Below are 17,719 nucleotides of genomic sequence, written 5' to 3'. Positions count from 1 at the left end.
TTTGGCTCCAGCTCTAGTGAGAAAGGATAAACAAAACCTTTCTAAACTGGGAACTAGCCCGGGACTATTTCTCTTGCTTTTCCAGCTCTTCAACGCTAAGCTTTTCAGCTCCAGAACCTAGTCTTTAATTCTTTGTAACACACTTCTGTCTTCAGTTGCTCAGGATTGCCACAGACTCAGCATTTTTATTCTGGGGTCACTGACTGGCCTTTTGCAAGTCCTGTTGACATTTTAGCTGCTTTTGAACTGCTGCCTCGTATTGTCTCCACGGAACGGGTCGAGTCTTATTGACTTCTCTGAAGACTGGCTGGCTTTTCAGGGACTTTCAATTATGCTGACTTGTGTACTTAGAAACTATGCAGTGAGGACAGACGGATAGATGGCTGGAGGAGAAAGGAATCACTTCCTGCCCAACACCACAGCCTGAGAAAGTTCTAGAAGTGCTGATGTGGCATAGCTCAGGTAACAGCAAATAAGGTTAGCAGTTTCCATGCTTGTTTGTTATGGAGAAGCATCTGGAGATTAACTTTGGCAAAGGAAATTGTTGTAACCTGCTTAAACCCTACAGCCCCTAGATAGCCCCTACTTTAGTTCTTAGCATTACTATGGCTCCTCTGCTAACACCTGCTGTTGCCTTTACCATATCAGAAGCCATTTTTTCCTGCCAGTCTCCATCTTGAGTATGCAGTAACATTAAGTTCAAGTTCCCAGGCTCTAGGCACCTGAGACCAGGATACAATCCAATAGTTCAATGCATGCTGCTTTGACTAAAACAAGAGATGATAAATGAATGTTCTGCTTGAATTAAAGATAAATGTGGGTTCTGTGAGAGGTAAGACCACTACATCCTGCTGTGTCCCTTATTTCCAGAAAGCTGGAAAGCCCCCAAGAGTGCTCCTACCCTAAATACCAGCCAATCAGCCCAAAATGCTTTGCCTAGCTACCCAGATACAATACAATACACTTGGAACAAAATTAATAATGTTTAGCTAGTCAAAATGATGTAATGCTGCCCTCCCCCTCACTTCCTACATCTGGTTACCTGGTTGTTACCTGGTTACTTTTTTTTTTTTTTTTTTGTACAAAACCTGCCTTAGAAACAGTCCAGTGTCATAGTCCAGCTCTCCAGTTCAGATTATGGCCCTGACTAGTCAGTTTTTGTTCAGCGTTCAATAAACTTCCATCAATCTGAGTCCGGTATCTGAGTGGTCGGTGTGCAGCGTTCCTGAACACAGAACACAAATCAATGTTGGTTCTAAGAAGACAGAAAGACATTTCTGATCCCTTTATAGGGTGTCAGGCAGGCCAAGTGGCAGGAGAGGCAGTGTGGTTCAGGTGTAGGAAAAGAGGCAGCGTGTCTCTACCGTCCATGGTGACTGACAGAGGAGGAAGGCATGACAGTGACCTCACACTGAAGTTCAGTGAAGGCTGAGGACCTTCAGAAGTGTGATGAAGAGCCAGGTAATCGGTCTTCTACCTTCAGAAATCCTCAAGGATGAAAGTGTGGAAGCAAGGTCACGCACGAGGGAGTCATTGGGGTGTTTCTTGGGAGTTTGTCTGGAGAACATCTGGAATGAAGGCCCCGTCTCTCTCTAGGCAGTGGGGCAACTTCACCTCCATGCACAGAAGAGAGAGACGGGTTGCCAGAGAGTGAAGGAGCTCTGGGTTTAGCAGGATCCCACCCAGAGGAATGTCACCCTTCCATTGCTGGGACACAGCACTGCCACCAAGGCAAGACTTCCTGAGTCTGTAGTGATCACACCGAGAAAGCGTGGCAGGAGACAGGCGTGGCGGCTGAAAGCAGCAAGCTGAGCGCTCAGGTCTTAAACCACAGAGTAAAGTGGAAATGGTGTGTCGCTTAGAAACCTCAAAGTTTACCCCCAGCGACACACCTGCTCTGGCAGGTCCACACCTCCTAAGCCTCCACAAACAGCGTCACCAACCGGGGAGCAAGAATTCAAACACCTGGGCCTATGGGGCCTCTCGCACAGATGCAGCTCTCTGGCTATCCTAATGTCCTCCTGTTTTTAAGACAGCGTCTCATGCAGCCCGAGCTGGCCTCAGATGCACTGTGTAGTCCAGGACTTCGAGGATGACCTTGACCTGCCTTTATCTTCCAAGTGCCAGGATTACAAGCACGCGTCGTCCTGGAGAGTGTATGCAGTGCTGAGGAGCGCACCAGGGCCACCTGCATTCCATCAAAGTAGTCCATAAACTTACCTCTATTCCAGGCAACTGCCTCATCCTTTGAAAATGAGCGCTTCTGAGGATAGTCCATTGTGAAAGGCAAATCAACAGAAGAAAGAAACCGTGGGGAAAGTTAACTCTGGTTGCAAAAAGAATGATTAATGATTAATACTCCCAGAAGACAGGAGATGATGTGGGAAGAGGCAATACTTACACAAAGGGCTCTTAGAGAATAACAAAGAAGTCGGCATAACAGCACATGTCTATGGTCTAGAACTCAGGAGGCAGAGACAGAAGGGTCATGAGTTCAAGGCCAGCCTGAGCTATCTACTGAACACCTGACTCGGAATAATAAAATCAGTTAAAGAAAGAGTTCAGTGAAGTAAAAAATATGTATGAAAGCTGAGATTAGAGGCTGAGTAGGTTGCTTTGGCAGCCAATCCTAGTTCCGTTCTTAGCAGTCATGCCCAGCTTACAACTAGCTGTAACTGAGCTTCAGGGCATCCGAAGCCTTCTTCCAGGCTCCCCAAGACCTGCACTCATGTTCACACACTGTCACCCACACTCACACATGTACAAGTGACTAAAAATAAAATATTAAGACGTTTTGGCATATTCACGATTAAGAAGCAGATGTTAATAAAGCGATCGAGGGAACTTGCAGGAGGTGAAGTGGGACAGATGCACTGTGATGTGTCGGAAGAACTCCACGTGGAACAGAAACAGGAAACGCCCTGGGACAAGAGGCTGTGCGGCTTCTCAAAGCTTACTTCACGAGCCTGTCGCCTACCAGGAGCTGCACTCCTCTTTTGCCTACAGTTTATGGAATGCACTTCTCTTCTACCCCTCACTTAAAAAATGTGTCCCCACTAGGCACATGGTAACGCCAGAATTATTGGAAGACACACTGGCTAATAATCTGAATTTTATGTGCTGAAATATTTACAGGGTCAGAAGGATATTTATTGAAAATGCTATCCTTGGGGATGAAGAGGTAGCTCAGTGGCTGAGAGCTGTTCTTGTTCTTGGACTTGCGTTTGATTCCCAGCACCCGCATGGCAGTCTACAACTGTCCAGAGCACTGTTTCTATGATGTGCATATTACATAGACATATGTGTGATCAAAACACTCATACATATAAAATAAATATTTAAAAATAATGCCAGGTGCAGTGGCACACTGACTTTAATCTCAGCACTCAGGGAGGCAGAGGCAGGTGGATCTTTGTGAGTTCAAAGTCAGCCTGGTCTATAAAGTGAGTCCAGGGTAGCCAAGGCTACATAGAGAAACTCTGTCTCAAAAAAAAAATCCAACCCAAAATAAATAGACAGACAGACAGACAGACAGACAGACAGATAGATAGATAGATAGATAAAAAATAATTTAAAATGCCATCCTCACAAGGTTTTGGAAGCTAGTATTTTTTAAAAAATCTGAGGCATTCATATAAAGTTTATTTATTCAAAGTTAACTCTTTAAAATATTTATTTTTAAATTATGTATATGCATATGTCTCTGTGTGTGGGCATGTACACATGAGTGCAGGTGTTTGAGACAACCAGAAGAGGGCACCAGATCTCCTGGAGCTGGAGTTACAGACAGTTGTGAGCAGCCACATTTGCCAAGAACTGAATTCTGGTCCTTTACAAGAGCAGTATATGCTCTTAATCAACTGTTCAAAATAAATTCTTGTTTAACTGGATCTTGCTTAAAGCAGGTCATTATGTATGATGATCTCTGTTGGTATTGGTCCCTGGATTCTTGCCGACATGGAAAGGTGTGGATTTTCAAGTCTCTTCTATTAAATAGCATACTATTTACACATATCCTACCCACATCTTTCTGTATACTTGATCTCAAGATTAATCCTAATACTGTAAATAATTTAACTGCTGTGTAAACAGCCACTCTGTTAGCTTATTTAAAGAATAAATGCAAAGAAAAAAGTTCTGTGGATGTTCAATACAGACACAGTTTTTCTCAAGTATTTTTAACATGCAGCTGGTTGACTGCAGATATGGGACAATCATATTTCATTAAATATAAGGAGCTTGGGTTTTTTTTCTCTCTCTTTCTCTGATGAGTTCTTACACTCTATCCCAGACTGAATCTCACTAGACAGTCCTACAGCTTCAGTTTCTTGAGAGAGAAAGGGTTTGTTGATTTCTTGTTCTGCACAGTTGTCAATGGAAATTTCCTATCATTCACTGCTACCTGGTGGACAGTCTCTGTATGACATCATCAACCTGACCCTTCATTCAGAGCTTACTCTTGATGTCAGAGGTTAAAGGGAGGGGTGGTGTAATACCAAATTGTTGAAATAGGGTATATTGAATCAAAAATTATGGACAGTTTATTTTACAAACATTTTATAGTAGACAAATAATGATTCTTTCCCTTTAAGATCTACTGTGAATTACTTGTTGGCACCCCATGCTGGTAGAGTATCACAAGAAGGGGACAACGGAGCAGGTCAGTGAATATATTCTTATATTCTTCTTATCCTCTTTTCTTTCTCCTTCTGGAAAACGTAGACAACAGAACTACCTTTTGTAAAGGCTGAAAGGAAGCTTGTAATTTGGAGACAGATCTCTGCATAGCAGGTGACATAGGGCTCCAGCTCAGGAGGTGGGACCTGGGATTTCCCGGATGTTTTCCTCTTGATGGACAAGGCTTGAAATGACCATCCCAAGGCCCAATCAAGTCTCCCCCTGAAGGACTGTAACTTGGTGAGATGTTTGTACTTGGAGGAACAGAAAATCTAGTCTGGTCCTGTGGCCTGTGAAAAATTTGCTCAAGTACAGGTCATTCAAACTGACCTCCTCCAGGAAAAAGAGAGAGGGAGAGAGAGAGAGAGAGAGAGAGAGAAAGAAAAGCAAAGATTGTGGACTTTATTGTTTTGTTAATGGTTTGGCCTACTTATAATTTATGAGGCAAAATTTTAAAGTTTAACTACATCTTACCTGGAGACAGCATGCGTTCTAGTATGTTGATAACCCAATTAAAATCTATCTTTGGCTGAGGGTGGTGGCACATGTCTTTAATCCCAGCACATGAAAGGCAGAAGCAAACAGCTCTGTGAACTCAAGGCCAACATGTTCTACATGATAAATCCCAGGAAAGCTAGGAATACATAGTGAGACACTGTCTGAAAATAAGCAAGTAAAAATCTGTCTTTATAATGAAGCTGTCCTGTGTGTGATATGCATGTGCCAGTGTGTGAATGTTAACATTTTTATAAAGATTTATTTATTTATCATTTATACAGCATTCTTCCTGCATGTATGCCTATGCACCAGCAGAGGGCATTAGATCTTGTTTTAGATGGTTGCAAGCCACCATGTGGTTGCTGGGAATAAAACTCAGGACCTTTGAAAGAGCAGACAGTGCCCTTAACCACTGAGCCATCTCCTCAGTCCCCGGGGATGTTAACATTTATAGATTTATAGGACGTTGGCTACTGGGCTGGCTAGCAGGAGGTAGGACCATGACACCTTGTGTGTGATGCTTCGCTTCAGAAGCTATGGAGGAAGGAATCTGATGTGGCTGCAGCTTGCTGGTTCTTGTTCTCCAGAGAAGGATTCCAACACGTTCCAGCTTAGTCCATACTTTCGGGGCCTTTGAGCCACTGGCTGTGATGGGGAGAAGCTAGCTCCCAAGATATGACTAAATGATTTCTGCCTGGAGAGGTTCTTCCAATTATTTTTGAAAAAGATGAGGAGGAGGAAGAAAAACAGGAGGAGGAGGAGGAAGAGGAGGAGGAGGAAGAAAGACATCTCAAAATTTAAGAGCACTGGCTGCTCTCCCAGAAGAGCTAGATTCTATTCCCAGCACCCATATGTTTACTATCAGCCTCCTATAACTCCAGTCTTAGGGGATCTGATACCTTCTTCTAGCCTCCATGGTGCATAGACACACGGGCAGGCACCCACACACATAAAGTTTTTTTTTTTTTTTTTTAAAGCAGAAATGTTACCTCCTTTATGATGTTGGTCTGAAAGCACATCTTTTGCAGTAGGATAAGAGACTCCTGTCACCTGATACAGATGTGATACAGAACAGAATACATAGGCTTCTTAGCAAGGCTGCTACAGGGAGGTGGAGACGCCATCATGTTGTCTCATCCTTGGAGGATGCTCAGTAGAAGACTGGGGGTGGTGGTGGGAGGGAGTGACAAGGAGGAGGGGGAGATGACAGAGAAGAGAGAAAAACCCTGGCAGGGGTCAGGCTCAGCTGGAATAGTGCCAAAGAGCATCTGGAAATATTTTCCTAGACAGAACATCATGTAGTTCCGAACGTCATGTTGGTTCCTAGTATTTAAGGACTTGCAGAATTAGGAAGATGGAGGCCCAGCGTTGCAATTCAGTGGTAGCATGTCTGCCATCACGCATGAGGCTCTGAATTCCATCCCCAGTGCTGGGAAAAATGGGTTGACCCAGGGGCCTGGGCCTAGGAACTGTGCTGCATGGGGAGGAGTTCCTCCCAGGGAAGGGTTGGACAATGTTGAGCCAGTGAGGGATGTGAGTGTATGACAAATTAGAAGAGGAAGAAAGGGGAGCTGGAAGGGAGAGGAAATGGGATCAGGACTGGAGGAACCATCTTTGTTAAGGGTTCTCGGCACTCAGATGTCAAGGTAGGACACACAGTCTGGGAGAGGAACACCCTCCTTATTTCCTTTAATGGTCAGCGTTCCTATCAACAGAAATAACTTTGGGCAAACACAGAAGGAATTGATGGAAAAGCTGAGCTAGAGGGATATTCAGTGATTAAAGCATGCACTTGTTTGCAGAGTTCTCAGGCTTGGCTCTCAGGCTTGGATGTTGGACATCCCACAACTGCCTGTAACTTTAACTTCAGGGGATCTCCTCTGGCCTCTGTTGGGAATGCCGCATGTATGTGCACACCTCCACGTACACACAGTTAAGAACAACAAAAGTAAATCTTTTTAAACAATGTTGAGGGCTTATAAGGATCCTAGGCGTTATATAGTAGCGGGCTGGAGGAAGAGCCAGAACAGGGGTCCAGGCATCCATAAAGCCATGGCCCCAAACCTAGTGGTCAGGATCACATAGAAGGTGCCATTGGCTTCCCTCAAGACTGAGCTTACTATAGTCACTGCCATTAGTTCCAGACTTCTTAATGCTTTGGCCAACACCTTATATTTAAAACTCAGGGCCTGGTATGTCGACTGCTTAAGCCTAGATCACATACATGCTGTCTAGCTGCAAGAGAGGCTAGCAGAGGGAGGCCAGAGAAAAGCACCAGGATTCTTCAGCTTCTTTAAAGGGAAGTATAGCTACAAAAAGACCTGTAAGGGTGCACCCCTTTCCTGCTTAGAACATAGTATATTTTTAAAAGATTTGCTGTTTTAACACATGTATATACATGTGTGTCTGTATGCTGCATGTGTTCCAGTGCTCGAAGAGGCCTGTCAAGACAAAACAAAATGAAAAAGCCAGCAAAACAAACACAACCGTGTCAATACAGTATTATGAGGAATGATAAATTATATAAGAAGTAACCCAATATCTGTCAGCAGACTAGCTACTAGATTATGTGTGGTATATTCACATGATGAAATTTTTACCAGCTCCTCAGAAAAACATTGGACACCAATTCATTTCCTCACCTTTGACACAGGGAATATCATCAACTGTTTAATTTAATGCTTTCTTGCTCTTACTTCCACTGTAGCACGCCAGAAAGAACTACCCATGAGCAACTCCACAGCAGAGGTGCATCTGGGTTTAGCTGTGGTGAGGGATGACTCCTTATGTACACTTCAAGATTTTTATCTTAAATGTCTATAGGAAACACAAGAATATGGTGTGCCCAGCAGGACTGACTGGCCTTGTACACATTTCTGTGTAATCACTACCCAAGGCAAGATTTGGAATATTTCCAGTACATAGAGGCTAACCTCATCCTCCTTCTCAGTGAATAGACGCCTGGAAGTGTTACAGCTCTGAGGCCAAAGGTATCCTGGAAGCCGGGAGCCAGGGAAGACCACAGAGTCACACTGCACAACCTCACACGAGGGATTTATTGGGAAAGACATAGGAAGGGGGCTGCCTCTGCTCTGGAGCGAAGCTGCAGAGAACTGGGCAGAAGGCCATGTTTATGTAGGGTTCCTTAGGGGTGGGCTCTCCAGGGTGGGGACTGGTGGGATTTCAAGTCCTGAACTTGGACTTTTTACTGTAGGCTGGAGGGGCTCTGTCTCGGGGGAGGGGGGAGCTGGGCCCAGCAGTTATGGCCTATAGCGTGTCCTGTGGGCAGAGCAGTGGAAGCTTCTATTGGCCAAGAGTGAGCAGAACTAGTGTCTGAGGACCCCGACATCGGGTAACATATGATGTTTTAGCATGTGTGATTCAAGACAGATCACCTGGGAAGCAGATTCCTGTAGATCCCTGGGGCAGGGAGTTTATGCTGTTGGCTCCACAGTTTCTTCAGTGCCACCCTGGTCTCTAGCATGGGGTAATGTGCCACATAAATGCATGCTGATGAATTAATGGCTTCTAGAGGAATGTCCTAAAACTTTACGGAAAAGAGATGGTGAATAGATCGACTCAAGACCACAAAGGTAATTGTGATTCTTTTCACAGGTGGATTCTGGGAGATGTAGCGTATCCTGTTAGACCTTGTTCCCATCAGATGGGGTGAGGGAAAAAATAGAGAAGTGTCTAATTGTTTCAGATGCTATATGCTCATACAGCAACACAAATGGATTTGTCACTTTGGAGAACAGACACAGCCTGTTGCTTTCTGCCTAGGCCTCCCTCTGCATTCAGGAGAGACTGGATCCAGTGACCCCTGGAGGTGATGCTCAGGTGGACAGATGCTCAAGTCCTTTATATGACAGGTGCCAGGATTTCTGTATAATTTATCCACATCTTTTCATATGCTTTGTCATACTCTAAATAATGCAGTGCGAAGGATGCTGAAGTAGTTTTTGTTCTATATTGGGTTGGAAATAATGAGAAGCAAAGAAGTCTGTGCATGTTTAATACAGAGGCAATTTTGGTTATTTTGCTCATTTCTAGTAGTTGAGTGAATCTGTGAATTCAGACCTATATACACAGAGAACCAACTGTCCTCATTGACTGAGTGAATTCAGCAGGAAATGAATTTCCAGCGTCTGTCCCCAGAGTAATGATCACATTTCTGATCCTGGTTTCAGTTCAGTAGGCCATAGGATCACCAGTAGTAAAACAATACAAAATTATTTTAAAAATTATTTTTTAGATTTATTTTTATTATTTTATGTGTATGAATGTTTCACCTGCATGTTATGTATGTGCTTCACATACATGCCTGGTGCTCTCAGAGCTTGGAAGAAGGTGTTGGCTCCCTTGGGACTAGATTTACAAACCACTGTGGGTCACCATGTGGGACTAGAACCTAGGTCCTTTGCTGGAGCAAAAGCTGCTGTCCTCGGAGTCATCTTTCTAGCTCCTGTGGTTTTTTTTTAATGGTTATTATTTAAATTTTACTTTGTCTGTTGTATTTTATACCTCACATGTGTGTCTGTGAACCCACAGACATGCCTGTAGAGGGTAGAGAAAAACATTGGATCCCCTGGAACCGGAGTTACAGGGAGGTGAGTCACCTGACAGCAGTGCTGGGACCTGAACTGGGTCCTCTGCGGGAGTAGCCCGTGCTCTTAACCACCAAGTGCCTCTCCAGCCCTGGGTCATATTCTTTTTGCACACAGTTGGCGTCTTAGACCTTGCATTCCAACAGGATGAGCTTTATTCCCTTCATAGGGAGATCTGCACACCGCACTACAGCCCTCTGAAGTTTACTGTAACCAGAAAATGTTTACCCCATCCTCTTTGGATTGCTCCTCTTAGGTGGTTCCTTCTCCTGTTTAATTGCATACCTAAAAGCCTTTCACTCATGCTGCCTTCCTTTTTTAAATCTTTATTATTACTCTTTTTTTGGCAATACTAGAAATTATATTCAGGGCTTTACCCAGGCCAGGCAAGCATCCCACTGCCTCACTATAAACTCAGCTATTTTTTTTTCTCATTCTTTTGGGACAGGATATCACTAAGTTGTCAGACTGGACTTGAATTCACAGTGTAGCCCGGGAAGGCTGATGCTTGCAATTCCGCCTCAACCTTACAAGGAGCTCAGGTCTGAGGCCTGTGCCACCAGGCTTGACTACTGTTACTTTCTGTTATAAAAGAAATATACATACATTATGAAAATTTATTAGTAATAAAAATGTAAGAAATTACAGCTACCATTTGGAATTTTATCAATAAGAAGGCAAACTTTTGAGACTGTCACTAGGCAGGTAATTTGAGAAGACTTGCTATAAAAACCATAATATTAAAAAGAATACTTATGAAAATTTAATAGTCAGAGTTTGTGCAGCATTTTAAGTTTAATTTTAAACTATCTGATTTATAAGCATTTTATTTTGTACAAACAAATATTTTTAGAGATATGAGTAGATTCTTTACCCCTGACTAAATGTGTAAATAGTCAGTGATGTATTCTGACAAAGCATGTATCTTATTTATCTATCTATCCATCTATATATCTATTATTTATCTATGTATCCATCTTATCTATCTATCTACCATCTATCTATCTATCTATCCATCTGTCTTTCTATGTGTCTATATATCTATCAACAGTGTAAGAACATATGAGCAGTTTGTGCTGAAACAGAATTTAAAGTGTTAAAAGTATTGCAATAAAATCTTATCTACATGGAGGTCTAACTGGTACTCTAAAGAAAATTTCAGCGTTACAAACTTTGAAAATCTTCATTGCTTCACAGTTAAAACCACTTATTACTTTTTCCTTAAAAGCCCAGGAATTTATTTTTTATAAAGATCAAGATTAAAACCTTAACCTCTTTTTTTCCCCCCTGTGGCAGATCTCCTCCAGTTTGCCACTTCTTTCCCTGAGGTGGGTGACTCAAGGCCAGCTGCTCAGTCTCATAAGCAGGGTGACGTAAGACAAGCGTTGTCACCGGCACTTCAGGGTGCCGGCATTAGTTTACCTCAGCTGACGAAAGAAGGGAGATTAATTACCTCAGCCATGCTGTGCCCAAAGTTTTAACAGGTCACGATGACATGTTCTTTCAGTGTCATAGGGCCTCCAGCAGATTACCTGGAAAAATAGAGTCTGATACAACAGCCACTGTTTGTTAAAGGTCACAGGCTGAGTGGAGTTATGGGTTACTTCAGAGGTTTTAAATGTGAAAGTTTTATTTTATGTGTATGGGTGTTTTGCCTGCACACACACACACACACACACACACACACACACACACACACCTGGTAAGGCCAAAAGAGGGCATTGGATACTGGAATTGGAGTTACAGAGGGCAACATGCCACTGTGTGGGTGCTGAGAATCAAAAAAGCTATCTCTCTTACATAAAATTCCATTCACTCTGCCCAACAGTTGCCCATCAGGCTCAGCATCTGCTTTGATAGTCTGTAGGGCAGAGGCTTTCAGAGGCCCTCTGTGGTAGGTTCCTAGGTTGTTTCCTGTTTTCTTCTTCTTCTGATGTCCATCCTCTTTGCCTTTCCGGATGGGGATTGGACATTTTAGTTAAGGTCCTCTCTCTTGCTTAGTTTCTTTAGATGCACAGGTTTTAGTGGGTTTGTCCTATGTTGTATGTCTATATGAGTGAGTATATACCATGTGTGTCTTTTTGCTTCTGGGACAACTCACTCAAGATGATCCTTTCCAGATCCCACCATTTACCTGCAAATTTCATGCTTTCCTTATTTTTCATTGCTGAATAATATTCCATTGTGTAGATGTACCACAATTTCTGCATCCATTCTTCAGTTGAGGGGCATCTGGGTTGTTTCCAGCTTCTGGCTATTACAAATAAAGCTGCTAAGAGCTGGAGAGGACAGGGTCTCCACAAGGAGAGCAACAGAACAAGAAAATTTGAACACAGGGAACTTCCCAGAGACTCATACTCCAACCAAGGACTATTCATGGAGATAACCCAGAACCCCTGCACAGATGTAGCCCAGGGCAGTTCAGAATCCAAGTGGGTTACATAGTAATGGGAAGCGGGACTGCCTCTGACATAATCTGATTGGCCTGCTCTTTGATCACCTCCCCCTGGGGGGGGGAGCAGCCTTACCAGGCCATAGTAGAGGACAATGCAGCCACTTTTGATGTGAACTGATAGACTAAGATCAGAAAGGAGAGGAGAACCTCCCCTATCAGTGGACTTGGGGAGTGGCATGCAAGCAGAGGGAGGAGGGAGGGTGGGATTGGGAGGGGAGGAGGGAGGGGCTTATGGGGGGATGCAGAATGAATAAAGTGTAATTGATGAAAATTTTAAAAAAATAGGGAAAAAAATAAAAATTAAAAAAAAAGCTATCTCTCCTGCCCCACTATGGAGATTTTTTTTTTTTTTTAATCTGTAAAGAAAAAATTTCTGGGGGCTGGAGAGATGGCTCAGTGGTTAAGAGCACTGGCTGCTCTAGAAGTCCTAGGGTTCAATTCCCAGCACCTACGTGGCAGCTCATAACTGCCTGCTACTCCAGTTTCAGGGAATCCATGGCAACAGGCAGGCAGGTTGTGTACATATGTGGGCATACAGGCAAAATACTCATCTACATAAAATAAAATCAGAGAAACAGTTTCTGTAGTGTAGGAATGAACCATTCAATGTAGTTTAGATCTCTGCTGAACATTAGTGAGGATTATATATGACCAGCAATCTCTCTCTCTCTCTTTCTCTCTCTCCTCTCTCTCTTGGAGACAGAGTTTCTCTGTATAGTCCTGGCTGTACTGAAACTGGCTCTGTAGACGAGACTGGTCTCAAACTCACAGATATCCACCTGCCTCTGCCTCCTGGGAGCTGGGAGATTAAAGGTGTGTGCCACTACTGCCTGGCTCAGCAATCTTATCTTAATGTTACCCTAATTCCTCAGTTTCTTAGACTGAATCAGAGCCTGCTTAAACTTTTTTTTTTCTTTGGTACAGGGTCTCTCTAAAAAGTCCTAGCTATTCTGGAACTCACTATGCAGACCAGGCTGGACTTAGACACACAAAGATCCATGCGTCCTGAGTGCTGGGATTAAAGGCATGAACCACCACATCTGGCTAGTTTGAACTTCTTAGTGGCTTCTTCCTTTGTCTGTGAAAAGAATAAAGTGTTTGTCACAGGCCAAGTTGTATGAGGCTGTCTTGTCTTTGCAGCCTTTTGAAGATGATGTTGGAACAGTTTAAAGGTTACTTACTAATTGATGGTATTAACCTGCTGAGGCCACATGGATTTACTTATCCGCACATGTCCCCTTGACCTTGGAGGACAGCCCCATGGGGCAATAGAAATGTAGCTTTTCTGATTCCAGTTCTCAGAGGTTGTATAGTTATTTCTTTGTGCATATGTATATCTGTGTGAACATATTTACACATATCTGTGGTGGGCGAGAGGGGTATCCATGCCTACGTGCTTGCATGGAGGTGTGTGCCACCACCAGCCCACAGACAGGCCTTTTCTTTTATTACCGTCTGCCTACTTGAGGCAGGGTTTCTCCCTGAACCTAGGGTTCATGTTGTCTGCACTAGGCTGGAAGCCAGCAAGCCCATCATCCTTCAGGCTCCTCCCCCTTTGGAGCTGGGGTTATGGACTTGTTACACAGATGCTGGGTGCTGAGCTCCAGTTCTCGTGATTGTACAGCAAGAGATATTAATCCCTGAGCCATCGCTGCAGCCTGGGATGAGCGTCTGTGGTCTGATTGTTGGTAATCCCTACTGGATGTATATAGATATCTATTCTCAGTAGCAGGCAACAGAGAACCCTACTCTCTAATGCTTTTGATTTTGTTTTACCTGGTTTGGTCTGTTTATTTATATGTAGCCTCAAGTCAGCTAAAAATTCCTTGTTCTAAAGAAAAGAGGAGGGGGATTTCATGCTCTGTGTCAAAATATCATTGTCTTCTTCTGTTGTGTGGTGACTCAGTCCATTTCCCTGAACACACTGTTCACTTTCTTGCACTATTGGGCTAGTTTTACGTAAACCAGGGCAGGGACCAAATGTTTGTAGACATAAAATGTAATCTTACTTAAAACAAATGAAAACAACTTGAAAAAAAAAAGAATTCATGCTCAAAAGGCTGGGCAAGCAGTCTCTTCAAAGCCCTGTATTTCAAGTATATCCACAACAACGAGGATGATGATGACGATCGTGAAGAGAGAAAGAGTGAATTTTTTTTTTCATCAATTACACTTTATTCATTCTGCATCCCCCCATAAGCCCCTCCCTCCTCCCATCCCAATCCCAAGAGTGAATTTTTTAACCTATGGCTCTCTGTCTATAAAGGACATAGGTCTTTATCACGGAAGTATGAGTATTTCCCGACTCCACAATGTATTTGCAAACTCAATTATAGTGTCTGATATAAAAAATATTACTCTGACTGTCTTGTAGAAAAAATGGGAAGAATTAACTGCTTTAAAATGGTGCTCAGTATTCAGTAGCCCAAGAATAGCCACACACACCACTCAGACCCTGGTCTCAGTTAGATATGGATGGCTTATCAGACACCTTTTCCAAGCGGATTGCAAGCAGGGCTACAGAAGGACTGGAGAGCCTAACTCTGACATCTGCCCATTTTCCAGAGTCAGGCTATAAAGGCAAAAACTGCAATTAGCTCATACAGCAGTTCTAGCTGACCCTTAATTTGATTGGTCCCAGGTAAAGTCTATTGTTAGAACCAGCTGTGGTTATGGTTAGAGAATTTCTAGGAAAAACAAGGCCATAGAGTATGCTGAACATAAACATAGTTTTTGGTCAACCTGACCTTGTACAGAGTTTTTTAATTTTTTATCAGCAACAAAGTGAGATGATGTGGCTGGTGGGCTTGAAACAAAAATGGCTATACTTCTGCCAAAAGGACTGTGCTTCAACACTCAGCCTTCCCAATAGTGAAATGCTATTAGTGTAAACATTCCAGAGAGTACTCGTTTTTGCAGAAAGGCATCCAGGATTCATTAACAGCCTTGCTATCTGAAATAAGTTCCCCTTCTTCTTCTTCTTCTTCTTCTTCTTCTTCTTCTTCTTCTTCTTCTTCTTCTTCTTCTTCTTCTTCTTCTTCTTCTTCTTCTAGTTTTCTCTATGTAGTAGCCCTGATTTTTCTAGACTCAATTTGTAGACCGGGCTGGCCTCAAACTCACAGAGATCCACCTGCCTCTGCCTCCCAAGTGCTGGGATTAAAGGCCTGTGCCACCATGCCAAGCTTGAAACTTGTAGTGAGAGTTTTGGTTTCTTTAAAAACCAGTTATGTGAATGTGTCTTTGATTTAATCCCAGGTGTGAGGTATGGAGCTGCTTCAGATTGTCCACAGACCCTGAACATGACTTGTCTTGTACTCTAGGAAGGGCGTGATTTTTGCCAGCTGCAGATACTGTACGTTTGGAATTCTGAGGACTCTTGGCAGGGTATTAATGCCAGAGACTCCAGAGGGCCTGGGGTAGCTGCTGCTGCTCCTGCTGTTCACAGTCCCTGCTGCTGCTCTTTCTGTTACTTGATTTTTGGTTGGAGATACTCTGCTAAGACTGGACTTTCCTCAAGGCACTCAATGCCCCTTATCAGCAGAAAAGGGAGTTCCATTTTTCCCTCTAACCTTCTTTCTCACCTACTGTTCTGCCCAGTTCTGGAACTCCAAAAGACCAGGAATAAACAGACTCCACTGTAAATACATGAGGTTCTTTTTATTACAAATCATTACAAGCTGCAGCTTGGGCCCACATACCCCCAACCGCCAAAGCGGTGAGAGCCAAGCGCCCTGTGCTCAGGTTAGTTGGGTGATTTAAAGGTTCTGGTCCTTCCCAGCATGCCCAACGCAGGGGCAATTCCTGCCTGGCAAGTCTGTTGGTCAAAATGCTGCATTTTAAATTTGAATTGACTGGCTATAGGAAGGTCCCCAAACCATTAATGATCTGGTGTCCCTCCCTATGGGGATGGGCCAGTTTCCTAGCAACTGTATCTCTAGTGGGTGGAGAAAGAATGCAGTAAGGTGGTTCTTCCCCTCAGGGCATTACTGGACTTCTCCACCTAGCTAGCCTTAGTTCAGGCCTTAAACTTTAATAATAACTGCTGGTTTTTAATCTTTTGATCTCTCACTACCTGGTGTTGATCAGCTGGGGTAGAGAAGGCTGCAAGAATTACGAACACAATAAAGTAGCCAAAAGGCCCCCCACACTTACCGAGAGGTACTGACAAATTGCTTATGAAATAACCACATACAGTACTCAGGCTTGGTATTGTTCCTGCCATGTTTAGAATTACACCTGAAGGTTCTGTTTGAGGCCCAGAACATCTAAATGTCAGAGCTTTATAGGTGTCTGGTGGAAGGGTGTTCCAGAGACCACCATGGCTGATGAAATCAGTAAGAGATTCCTGGACACCATTCTTTGAACAGCTATCGGACCCCAGAGCAGGTAAAGGTGTTTGCTACCGTGTCCAGCAGCCTGAGTTCTCTCCTGGAACCCACGTGGTGGAAGGAGAGAGCCGACTCCTGTAAGTTATGTGTTATGGTTCATGTGCACATTTGTGAGCACATACCCGCATCTCTCCAAATAAAAAAATGTCAAAATTAAAAGCAAAGGCAGAGATCTTTTAGCACATACAGACCCCAAAGACAGAAAGGAAATTAGACTGAATAGCTGAGATGGTGGTAAAATGTGGAAAAAGTTTCTTGGATTTAGAGCCCTAACCTAGAATAGAGGAACAAATAATTCAGGCTTCAGAAGCCCTGTGATTTGTCCGGAAGACTGCTGAACAGAAACTCATTGTGTTGACCTTAATTCTTAAGTCATGGAAAATTCTAGATTTCTGAAAAACAAAACCAAAAACCTGTGAGGCTTACAGGTAGGGAGCCAGACCAACCCAAGACTTTCTCAGAGGCTCTGATGAAAGGAGAAAAGGGAACCTTCAGTTCTGTGTCCTTGTCCAGGAGGGAACTTGGCAAGGCCAGTTGAGGGCTGGAGCCTGTGCTCAGAGGAGTCAGGGTGCGATTTCTGGGGATCCGGCTTCTCCCTTGGCTGTGCTTATTAGTCCGTAGGCAGCTGTGTTTGAGGTACTGTTTCTCTTTGCTAACACTGACTTATCTCGGCTATTTTCCCTTTCTGGAAATAGTCTATATGATGCTGTAGTTCTTGATAAACCTGCTTGGCCTAAGTAGTCAGTTTGCGCAGGGCCTCCAGGTCCCAGCCATTGCTTTTGGCTTCTTTATCTTATCTTCTGTGTTTCTTATTCCTGTTTCTCCCATTCAACAACACAGACATTTGGGACCCTTATTCCCACTGGTTTGGGTCATTTGTATAGTTAAATTGCTGTATGAATGTAAACAATCAAGCCAAGGGTGTTTTGACTCAGCGAATCTGGGCATTTATTGCCAAGCTTGAGAATCTGAGTTCAGCCCTCAGAACACACGGACTCCTGTGTGTTGTCTTCTGAGCTCCACACATTCAGGACACATGCACCCCACACTCCCATCCCCCACAAGTAAAAATAAATGTAAATAATGAGGCCAAA

The sequence above is a fragment of the Meriones unguiculatus genome, chromosome 6 (genome assembly GCF_030254825.1).
Source record: "Meriones unguiculatus strain TT.TT164.6M chromosome 6, Bangor_MerUng_6.1, whole genome shotgun sequence".
Classification (NCBI taxonomy): Eukaryota; Metazoa; Chordata; class Mammalia; order Rodentia; family Muridae; genus Meriones; species Meriones unguiculatus.
Note: the sequence above shows the minus strand (reverse complement) of the source record.